The 12,434-nt window shown below is 43.5% G+C and overlaps 1 pseudogene; it reads right to left on the reverse strand.

Moving 5' to 3' along the window:
- Positions 1-8,072: 8,072 nt before the first annotated feature.
- Positions 8,073-9,568, reverse strand: LOC119317840 (annotated as a pseudogene).
- Positions 9,569-12,434: the final 2,866 nt, after the last annotated feature.

The raw sequence follows: 12,434 nt of genomic DNA on the forward strand, positions 1-12,434 counted from the left end.
GAAAAAGTACCAACTTCTTGTAATTCTGTATGCCAGCTCCTATCATATGTGCTAAGAGGGCGTTAAGCGGCCTGGGACTCTTATTTATGATCTTGTTTAGGATTGGAAGAGCGGAAAAGCTAAGGTACATCAGCATGGGTTCTATTCTCGTCTTTCAAGTACCTACCCTGGTATCACCTATGTAGATTGGTGGGGCTTTAGGACGGACTCCAAAGTTGACTGTTGAATCTCAGTATGTATGGCCAAGGCTCACTCATTCAACCCGCGAGAAAAGCGAGTCTTGAACGAAGGAAGAATAGTTGCAGGATCCTGGGTTCGGTATGATCGTTCTTCCAATTCATACTAGCTACGATCTTTCCCTGCTTAGAGGATCCAGCAGTAAGGGACCTACCTATGGCCAGTAAAGAACCCACCTATGGTTGGCTCCTCGGACAGCTTTCGGAGCTTCTGCTTCACCGGTGTAACACAAGTGGTTCCTGGGCTTTAACTAACTAAGTGCTGGCAGTGATTTTAGGTTGGTTTCATGGTTTCTTCATTCTTGTAGCCTGTGTTGCATGTGTTTGCAGTAGCTTTGCAGATTCAGGACTATTGGCAACAGCCGTTGACCGTCTATCTTCTTCCCAGTTCCCAGATACAAGATTCTAGGCTTTGAGCAATGCAAAATGCTTGATAGCCAGGAAGGCATTTCACTGGGGTTCCTTTGGTGGAACTAATTCTTTCTCTCTTTTCTTCATATCATAATTGAATTGATACCTGAATTCAAAGAAGAAATCAAGAGACAACGTTCCTGTTCCAGTTGGGGTACAAAGATACTCTAAAATACTCATCGGGTTCGATACAATATTAATAGTGCTTAGCACTAACTTCCTTCGACCGGACACCACCACTGGCTTGTACTTAAGAATGGGTCTTGGCTGAAGGTATCGATATTTGGTGCGAATCAACTTGACACCATGGTTACGGTGAGGAAGGATCAAGTTTTATGCTCGCGCTTAGTGGGAAACCATACAATTATCAACTCTGCCTCCGTTCCCCCTCTTTACCCCTATCTGAGCCCAATTGCGAAACCCACTCCTCAAATGATGGATTAGGTGAAATGAAACATGTACATGTCGTTCTTCAAATCCTTAGAAATCATATTAGAGTCTTGCTGGATCCATTAACACAAACAAGTGCAAGCGTTGGTACCTTCAGAGGTATGCCACAGGGCTCACTACTCGGATTAACACTTTCCAAACTAAATAGCTGGGCATCGACAGCGACAATCAGCGGATGAAGGAGTGGATGAAAAGGGTGCCTGAGTGCTTGCATGCCTGGATCAGCCCAATCCCTATTAGTGAGTGATCAAGCAAGGTCAAAAAGAAGAGCAAGCCCACGGCTAGGCGTAGTATCAAGAGATTGCTCGCCCGTCGCATGCCTAACGAATCCAGAGAAACAAGAAAAGCATGACCAATTGAAGGGGTCGACTGCCCAAGGAGACTAAAATAACTATTAAGTAAGGAAGGAGGGGATTTAGTCACACCCACACCTAGCCCTTGGATGAAGTAGGGCAGCAGCTAATGGGTCAAGTTTTGATACTAGTTCCTCAAAACAGCTTTTTGACTCTATGGGACATTTATGGAATTTCTTCCATCGGCAAGAGTACCTTTGTTTCTCAACTTTAATGATTTTTGAGTCTCTCGATACTAACTAATTAGTTAGGGGAGGTGCTTACTTTTGTAGTTAAGGATCCAAAGAAACAGGTCTGGGGTATCACAAGATGAAAGCGGAATGCCTGAAGCATAGAGAAGTGAAGTACAGTATGAATAAGGAATGGTGGCACACTGGCGAATGCAAACTCTCAGCTGATAGGGAAGAGGGGGGCGGCTAGCTAGGGCTTACCTCTGACTCCCTTTTACTCCAGCATCTCAAATAATACTATAAAATATGTGCTTACAATAAACAGAAGCTAAAGGAAGAAAAGCAATAAAACTAATTCACTTGCTTCTTGGGATCGATAAATGGCTTTTTTTCATTTGGGACTGCCCTCTTCCAAGAGTTCATCCACGAAAGTAATGGGATATTTTTATTAATGGTAAGGCTATTTAGTTTCCTGTAGTCTATACACAATCGCCAACTCCCACCCATCCTACCTACAGGTACAGGACTTGAAAAGGGCAAAGGGCTTGAGCTTGGCCTAATCACGGCAGCTGCTAACATTTCATCGACCAACTTTTCAATGGCTGCCTTTTGATCATGCGAGTATCTATACGGCTTGAGATTAATCGGCTCAGCTCCCTCGAGAAGAGGTATTACATGATCATGGGTCTGGTGGTAACTCTTTTGGCTCATTGAAAATGTCAGAGTCTCGGGTAAGTAACTTATTCATACTGTTAGGTATTCTGGTTTCTTTGCTGGTGGCATTCACTGGAAAAGCTTGCACGAGCATACAAATCTCTCCTTGTTGTAACTGCACCCTTCCTCTTTCTACTGACCTCCTTGTCTGATCCTGAATTCCCTTTCAAACTACTTTCTTGCCTTCCTTGGCCAATGTTATGGATGGTGCACTGGTTGAGAAAATAATTGGCCCTTCCTTCTTATAGCAACAAAATCCAATCTCCCCCTCATACGAACCTACCTCCATGACTTTCATGTCAAACTGAAACTCCTTCCCTTGCATTACCCATAGCATGCCATAACATTTGTGCTCACAATACATCTTAGCGCCATTTGCTACTGTGATTTCCATAGGTTTATACGGAGTTGAGTCGTAACCAGCCCGCTTCACAATCTTTGGGGTCTACAAAATAGTGCGTGCTGCCACTATCAACCAAGGCAATCACCGGCACTCCATTTACCTGGTATCTCTGTCCATAGTCGTCTCCTATTTTGGAAGACTAAGACTTGCGACACAGCAGCAATATTATTCAAATAACATGTCATTCAAACGCAGCGCGCCTTGTTAATTGCTCGTCACGTAAGTGAATTTACGAATAGGGAGCCCAGGCGCCCAACAAGTGAACTATTTCCTCCTCCAGGATTGTTGCTTTCCTTCTATAGCCTCACGTATGAAAAACGTGTGCCTTATAGAGGGCTAGGCCACAAATACATAGCATAGATAACAAGGGTTTCGCCAAAGTAGATGCTCAAGCGAAACATTCCACTTATCGAAGAAGGGATACAGGTATTTCAAGTTCAAGAAGTAGGCATTGATCCCAAAGGATGTAGTGAAAATATAGGCTAGGAGGAATGCGTCAGAGCCGAGGTCAGGCAAAAGGTTGCTGGATCTTTATGTTGGCCGGAAGTTATTTCTTTTCAATGAGGTTCAATGTTCTCTAGATTGCTTAGAAGTAGCCTGCCTTACTCGAGCCAACTAGGATCAGAAGGTGTTGATAGGGCTAGACTTTCTCTCATGGGCGTGACCATATTAAATAAAGGGTCTTTTCATCGCTTTGGCCTGGAGCCGAGTAAGTAAGGACTTTGCCAGGTTTGAACTCCAAAGTCATTTACGCCCAGTATTTCCTTTGATTCTTATAGCCTTCGTGTCAAGGAGCGATGCGAGCGGTCCAATTGCACATCAATAGCAGCTACTTTTATCTCCGCATTCACTAAACGAAATGTTGAACCCATGTTGGTAATTCCCTCTGTGCTCTACTGTCTTGAACTATTTTCTTTAGTTGACATGGAGGCTTTAGTGCCACGTTCAAGCTAAAAGCTGTGAAAGCAAGTCAAGCAGTGCCAGATGATGATAGCGCGTCCTTCTTTTGAAAAGTGACCAAACGGGACTTTTCAGCATAGTATCAGATGCCTTATTTTGTTAGTTAGGATCTCCTTCTCACTCCAAAGTATGGTTGATGTATACTCGGCCTTTCCCACTGTAGTTTGGAGCTCACCCTTTATTTACACCGACCCAATCTACAATCAACAAAATGTAATTTTATAAGAAAGAAATCAAGCGAAAGCTAACTGTCAGCTATAAATAAATGCTTTTGCTTTCTATCCAGCAGCTGATGCTTTATGTAGTAAAGAAGGAAATTCTTGGAGTTAGCACAGTACTGAGGTCTCTGGAGCGAGTGACGGATTATATCTTTTGGAACATTAGAGGTTGTAGACAGCACTCATAGCTCCTCTATTTCTCAAGGATCTATGCTTCCTGTTTGCACTCTTTCTAGGTCCAATGTGATAGAGAAGCAGGCAGTGAACAGATTCATCCTGCAAAAGTGGCCATACTAAGAGCTCTGGCTAGTCCTTGCTTCATGAGGTACATACTTCTTCCGGTCTGCTCTGTTGCCGAGCTTCCATTCTCGGACACCTACATTCCCAAGAGGCTAGGGCAGGGCAAATACATGAAGTCGGAATGATTCCCACACCTGGATTGAATGCTCCGCCAAAGTAAACCTAAACAATTAATTGAAGGAAGTATAGCCCGGCATCGATTTCACGTGTCGGTTGCCCAACCCAATAAGTAGTAGTTTTTGAATGATTCGCGTTAGCCGGGAGTTAGAGATGTACTTTCTATTTCAATGAAGTAACCAACCAAAAGAGAGTACTAAAGGAGTCATTCAGAAGTGAGTGAAGGAGCACAGAAAAAAGCTGGTGAGCAAAGAAAGCTAAAATTGTTAATTAAACGGGCCTTGTTAATGAAGTATTTCGTTACCTTCCTTTATTCTGATTTTGACCATTTAGTTGAACCAGGGGTGTAGGTGCACCCTTTTTAAAAACAAATTAGTAACTACAAAAATGGTAAAAAAACATGAACTTTTTTTACAACAAACTTGTTCAAGCGTTACACTCATCTAAATTTTTTTGCGAAGAAATGACTTCCGTGGTATTGTTGGTAAAAACAAAATCGGCACTATATTGGAGTTCTTATTCACTCTATATTGTCCTTGTCTTCGCTCAGATTTTCTACCGGAGTTTTTCGTCGTCAATTTTTTTATGTGAGCACGCCAGTAGGTCAACTTTGTTCGAAAAAAAATCAAAGATTTTGACATTTTCCTGAATTGCTAAAAAAATCCCGAAACTTTTTTATTAGGTTCATCTATTATCAGGTGTATCAGGGTATTTTCCTCCCCTCGAGCTACTATATTGGGTTTAACTATCACTATTCTATACTAAAAAGTGTCACTACTCGGGCTAAGCTCAGACAATTTGATCTTACATTCAGTCTCAAAGTTGTCTATACTCTCAAAGGTTTCTGAAAAAGGGGGGAAACATACAGTCTCAAAGGGTTATACAACTTCCCAGGAAACAAATTGGAAGGGCTATCCAATTAAGTAAGCAATTGGTTCGATGTTTAGGACTCAAGAGGGTCGTGGTACCCAGTTCATCGGGATCAAACCTCAAGTTTGGCGCTTTAATGTCTCATTCGTGCGGATTAGTCTTACACCGGTAGGCAACATTTCCGTAGATAGCAAGACGGCTGTCATGACTTCATCAGACTTAAAGCTCCGCAACTTCGATCTTCGGTAGATGTGCGTGTGTATGCGCGCGCACGTGCACGCGCATGCCTGCGTTGTGGTAAAGTGTTTCTTAAGAAAAACGAAACTAAAAAAGCAATCACCAACCATGGCTATTTTGTCATGTCAGAGTGGTTATTGTGCTACAAAGAAGTCTGGGTGACCCCCTTAGACTTGTCATAAGATTTGCCTTACAATCACAAATTTGGTTTGGTTCACTTTACCCGTGATGAAACTTTGTACTTTACCACGTTCGTTCTCCCTTGACTAGTTTTGACATGTTTGACTCTGTTTTTTTTTCTTAGTCAGCAATGTCATATCACATATTTTTTTCTCTTATCGTCACATCATCTAGTTTCTCTCTACCTAAAACTAAAACAACGTGTTCCTCTCAAACTATATCTCAATTTCAGGTACAATTTTACTATAGGTTCACCGAATTACAATTGATTTACAATTTTTTTAGAAACATCTACTGTTGTCTGAATTTTGAACCAAAAACTTCAAACTTGAAACTAAAACATGTTACAGTACATACATCACAGAAAATTATAAAAATTATCAAGTAAATTGTTTATAGTTCACGGGCCAATATGATGATATTATAGATAAACCGACAAGCAGGTTAAGAGAAACTTCTTGTTTTAATTTCAAGCTCAACTTTTGGGTTCAAAACTTCAAAATTCAGACAACTTTTTTGTCCTTTCAAAAATGCCAGTAAATTGAGCATAATTCACCGACAAACTATTGGCATAAGATTTGAGAGTAACCTTCTATTTTAATTTTAGTTGTGAGGGGGAGAGAGAAATGGCATGATAGAGGGGGAGAAAATATGTGATGTGGCACCACTAACTAGGACAAAACTGGAGTCAAGCAGGTCAAAACCAGCTAAATAAGGACGAAGGATTGTAAAATGAAGGGGTTTCATAATTCGGAGGGGTAAACTGCAAAGCAAAGTTTGGGATTGTAAAGTAAACCCTAGGGCAAGTTTAGGGAGTGCTATGGACTTCTCTCATCACACTATGGGCTATCTAGACAGTGTAACAGAGCATTATCCAACTTAAAAGGCAATCACTAAACAAAATGCAGCCACTCAAAAGGTTGCATACAGACCCCGGGATGCTCTGAGTAGTCTGTACTCCCTCCGTAAAGAAATATAAACGCTATATTTCTTTACGGAGGGAGTATTTTTCTTAAGGTCTATTTTTTATTAGAATGTCTTCCAGAAATCAGACAAAATACTGAAATAATTCAGACTTGCTAATCCCTCAGTTGCCTAGAATTTTCGTAAATCTCAGTCACCTGAAATTGCACCTTGGTTAGTACTCCCACCGTCTCAAAATTCTTGTCTTAGATTTTTCTAGATACGGATGTATCTAATACTAAAACGTGACTTGATACATCCGTATTTAGACAAATTTAAGACAAGAATTTTGGAACGGAGGGAGTATAAACGTAGTACTTTCCCGATCATGAAAATTTAGTGTGAGTTTGAATCCATAGTTGATATAGTACAAAATTAGATGAGATGTGAATTGTTGGATGTTGACCCAAAGGCTTAAAAAAGTTTTTGAATCAAAGGGGATTCCCCCAGCCCCAACTTTTTATTAAAGCAGAGCGAAACAGCCAGAACTACTCCCTCTGTTCACTTTTATAAGACTTTGAAGACATTTCAGACAATGTATAAAACAGCTCATCTTGAGTTGTCTGAAATGACTTACAAAAGTGAACATTTGAACAACTCTCACTCACAACCAGAAAAAGCTGCAACGGGATTATTACAACGTTTTTTTAACAGCAGCAAACAGTCAGGACTCAGGCCAGGCGCTCAACATGAGGAAGCAAGAGAACATATACATCATAAATGGACAACGCTAGCCACAAGAAGAGCTGCCAAGAGTCGACCCAAGTTATCCTAAGGAGCCCCCTTCGATGATGATCGAGTAGGCGCAGACATTTGAGGAGCAGTGAAGCTTGAGCATCGTCGCAAAGCACCCTCCATTGACGCACAAAAGATCCTATCATGCCCAGAACACACTTCAGACTTCGCCAAGAACGCCCTGAAAGACAAATTCATTTCGAAGCACCTTACAGAATAGACTCCCAAAATATTTTTTGCTGGGTCAGATTGTGATCAGTGGCACTGGCATGCATACATGTATACATAGGAACCATTCACAGAATGCATCCAATTCAGTACTCTTCCCCTAAAAAGGAAAATCAAATTCAGTACTCACATTGGTTGTCAAACAAAACTTAGCGGATGATCTGTTCCATCTCAATTTACTGTAGCGGGTAATTCAGCACGCATACAATGATTACATTTATTAAATTCTAACTGATCTACCTGAAGAAAATGCTAAGAGACAAATTCCTGGTTCACAGAAGGAAAAGGCTGACCATGGAAAAGGTTGAGATTTATGCATGATCGATAGCGCACCCTCACCCATGTAGTGACTGCAAATATGCAAAGGTGATCAGGTGAATATATAAGCCTGTGCCATTGAGTGTTTCATGTTCAAGTGCAAAAAACAATGAGCCAACAATCTTTCCCACAATTCTAGAATCCGACATACGGTGCACTTAAACCATGATGAAAGCCCATACAACTCCAAAACAAAGAAACAAAAGTTGTATGTCCCTGCAAACTCCTACAAGAGTTGTAACATGGTACCTTTCATTTCAGAATCCAAACCTAGCTGGATAAATGGTAGCCTCAAGCTGGGCATCATAAGTTTGTATTATAGCACAATGAGTTTCATCGTAATTCAGGTGCTAGCGGAGCGAGTTGCAGAGTACACATCAAGAGTATCCGAATGCGGTAATAAGAATGAAACATTGCTGCCATTTAGATGGTTACTGAAGATTCAAAACATGTGAACCTACAGCAGGATCCTTCATACCGCAACTTCAGTTCGCAGTTTCCCTTGGCAAGCAGCTGCGTAGGCATCGGCAAGGCCTGGAAGAACATGCCTATGAGCATCTATATACTTGAGCTGAAACGTGTTCTCACTAGCCGTGACCATCGGGTAGAAGCTCTGATCTTTCTGAATCAATCCTTTCTCCTGGAGCACCTTCATCACGTAATGCCGAGGGACAAGTCGGCACTCCAGGCTGTACATCAGGATTGAGGGCCTGGTAAGGATGTACCTGGTGTCAACACCGACCACCTTGGTCAGGAACTCCTTAACACGGCGAAGCTTCTCCCCAGAGATCCTCAGCACCGTTGGGTTCATCCTCACCACCTTGGCCACCTCGGCCTCGGACCACCCGAGGATCTCCTCGAAGAGCTTGAGCTTGGCTGCCATTGTCTCGACCCCAAGGCTCGTCGTCGTGGTCACAGCCTGCCTGAACATAAGCGAACCGCGAGGCACTCCGAGCTTATCAGCACGCTCCAGGATGGACATTAGGGTCTTGGGGCTGCTGGTGAGCAGTCTCGAGTTGGGCACGCACATCTTGGCAATATCGGCAGCACTTACCCCACTCTCCCGTAGCACCGCGATGTTGGGCTTCACCACCCGCTCGAGGTCCGACGTGAGCAGGTAATAGTTGCCCTTGAGGATGCGGATGAACTTCTCCGGCGACCCCAGGAAGGGCAACCAGAACCCGAGCTTCTCCTGGATGCTGACGGAGCGGAAGACGCCGGGGGTCATGCGGAGGAAGGTCCGGACGTGGTCTTCGGAGAGGCCATAGCCGCGTAAGATGGCGACGCGGGCCTTGAGGGTGTCGTCGACGCTGCAGTTGAGGATCCGCGGGTCGCGGGCGACGATGTGGGCGATGTCGGCCTTGGAGAAGCGGAGGGTGGGGCCGGCGAGGTAGGCGAGGACGGACTCGGCGTTGGAGGTGGACTTGCAGTGGGAGACGTGCTTGGCGGCCTTGAGGGCTTGCTCCGGCGTGAGGCCGCAGGTGGTGACGAGGTAGTCGTCGACGGCGAATGGGGCCGGCGGGGCGTCGGTGGCCGCCGAGGTGGACAAGAGGGCCCGACGGAGAGAGAAGATCACGGGTGAAGCTGGGAGACGGAGCGAGAACAGTTGCTTGTGGAAGAGAAGCATCGCGGCGGCGGCGGCGGCGGCGGCGGAGTATGTATTGCAGGAGAGTCCGCCGCTCCGTCTTTGACCTCTTGTGGCCTCGCAGCAAAACTACTTTAATCCTACAAGTTGTTGGGCCCGATTGGGAGAACGAAAACTCTAGTCCAGTTCACTCTTGGGCCTAAAATGACACCACTTTATTCCTACAAGTTGTTGCTCTCCTACCACCACTCAAAAAAAAGTTGTTGTTCTCCTACAAGGGGAATTCATCAAGGAGATCCAATCTCTTCATATCTTTTCTTGTTGGCAGCAGAGGGTCTTTCGTGTCTCTTAAAAGGTAAAGAATCGGGCTTCGATGGTCATTGGGATTAAAGTGATGGAATCGGCACCACCGATAAGCCATTTACTCTTTGCGCATGACTGCATGTTTGTTCGTCAAGGCCAGATGTGAGGGAGCTAGTTTGGTGTCTTCTTTGTTGGATACTTTTTTTTGCGAGATTTCTTTGTTGGATACTTATTGTCAGGCATCTAGGCAGAAAATTAATCATGATAAGTCATCGGTTTTGTTTAGCAAGGGTTGCTTATAGACAGATAAAGAGGAAATGAAAACTATCCTAAACATTCAGAATGAGAGCTTATCTGAGAAATAACTGGGCATGCGTACTGATGTAGCAAGAATGGGGCCTTTAAGTATTTGAAAGAAAGAGTATGGAGCAAAGTAAAAGTATGGATGGAAAAAATTCTATCGGGTGGAAAGGAAGTGCTAATTAAGTCAACTGTCCAAGCAGTACCAGTTACTACTCTGAGGATTGTGCCACCACATCAACTCCATCATTCGAAAATTCTGGTGGGGTAGTCGGCGGGGCGAACAAAAAACATGTTGGGTCTCATGGGAGGTAATGACGAGACCAATATATCAAGGAGGGTTGGGATTTAGAGATATTGAGATTTTCAACATCGCCCTACTCGCTCGGCAAGCTTGACGAATTTTGCAATCTCCAAGACACCCTAAGCGTAAAAATTTTAAAAGCTCTTTATTTTCCAATGACTGACTTCCTTGATGCAGAGCTTGGCACCCAACCTTCTCAAATCTGGAGGGCGATCATAGAGGGAAACATAATTGGTTGCCTAGGGATACATCCATGCGCCCCGTTGTTTGCCTAACACCGCAGCGACATGAACAAGTGTCAGACTTGATAAATGCTACGACATCGAGTTGGAAGGTAGAGGAAATTCGGGAAATGTTCCTCCCAATGGACGCAGAAACGATCCTGAAAATCCCACTGTCCACAAGGTGTTCGCAAAATTTATGGGCATGGGTTCATGAAAAGAAAGGAAGCTTTTCAGTAGATTCACGTACAAAATGCTGATCACAACGAAGTTAAGCAGGGAAGCGTGACTTGAGGGCCACGGCGGATCCTCGGATGTCAATGGAGAGCAGGAAAACTGGACTAAGCTGTGGAAAACTACTGTCTCTTCCAAGCTTAAAGTGTCCCTTTGGAGATTGGCGCGATGTTCGCTGCCAACATCTGACCTGTTAAGCCACCGTAACATGTCGACCTCGTCCCAGTGTGCAGTTTGTGGAGAAGACAACTCTTGGATGCATTCACTACTCCGCTGCACAATGGTGCAATGCGTTTGGGCCTTAGCCGACCAAAAGCTCCTAGAACATATGCTAGCTACTGCTAAATTTAATGCAAAGAGCTAGCTTTTCTTGATGCGAGACTCGGTATTGCATGCAGATTTTACACAGCTAACCGTGACTCTCTGGTCAATTTGGTCAGCTCGGCGTAAAGTTATCCACGAAGGAGAACACCAAAGCCCCATGGCCACTCATTTGTTTACCCAGAGATACTTGAAAGATCTAGACCTAGCCTCGCCAAAACAATCATCCCAACCTGGACACCAACCTCCAGCACAAGCTCATTCATGGATCCCTGCCCCCACGTGGCTACAGCAAGGTCAATGTTGATGCGGCCATATGTAAGAATATGCAAGTTGGAGCTATTAGTGCAGTTTGCAGGAATGAGCCGGGCGTTTATCTTGACTCCTCAGCCTTCATGGTTTGATGGATCCAAATACGCTAGAAGCCGTTGCTTGTCCTGAGAGTCGCCTTAGATTGCAGCAATGTTGTATCAGACATAAACACAGGGACATTCAGAATCATCGCTCCAGTGGTGAAGGAGATCAACGGAACGGCCACTGAATTTCTTTCTCGCTCTTTCATCCATGAAAGTCACCTTTCAAATATGGGGGCGCATTATATAGCTAAACATGCTTTACACTCATATGAGGGACGCCATTTGTAGCTGATACATCCCTATGACAATTCTGTAATTCCTATGAACCTTTCTTTTGAGCAATAATGTAAAAGCATGTTACCCCTCAAAAAAATTGTTGCTCTCCTCTCTTCTCGAAAAAATTTGTTGCTCTCCTCGAGGGAGGGGAACGAATGGCACCAGGGGTGTAGGTGCACCCCTTTTTTAAAACAAATTAGTAACTACAAAAATGGTAAAAAAAACATGAACTTTTTTACAACAAACTTGTTCAAGCGTTACACTCATATAATTTTTTTGCGAAGAAATGACTTCCGTGGTATTGTTGGTAAAAACAAAATCGGCACTATATTGGATTTCTTATTCACTCTATATTGTCCTTGTCTTCGCTCAGATTTTCTACCGGAGTTTTTCTTCGTGAAATTTTTTATGTGAGCACGCCAGTAGGTCAAGTTTGTTCGGGAAAAAAAATCAAAGATTTTGACATTTTCCTGAATTGCTAAAAAAATCCCGAAACTTTTTATTAGGTTCATCTACTATCAGGTGTATCAGGGTATTTTCCTCCCCTCGAGCTACTATATTGGGTTTAACTATCACTATTCTATTCTAAAAAGTGTCACTACTTGGGCTAAGCTCAGACAATTTGATCTTACATTCAGTCTCAAAGTTGTCTAAAAAACATACTCTCAAAG

The sequence above is a fragment of the Triticum dicoccoides genome, chromosome 6A, assembly GCF_002162155.2.
Source record: "Triticum dicoccoides isolate Atlit2015 ecotype Zavitan chromosome 6A, WEW_v2.0, whole genome shotgun sequence".
Classification (NCBI taxonomy): domain Eukaryota; kingdom Viridiplantae; phylum Streptophyta; class Magnoliopsida; order Poales; family Poaceae; genus Triticum; species Triticum dicoccoides.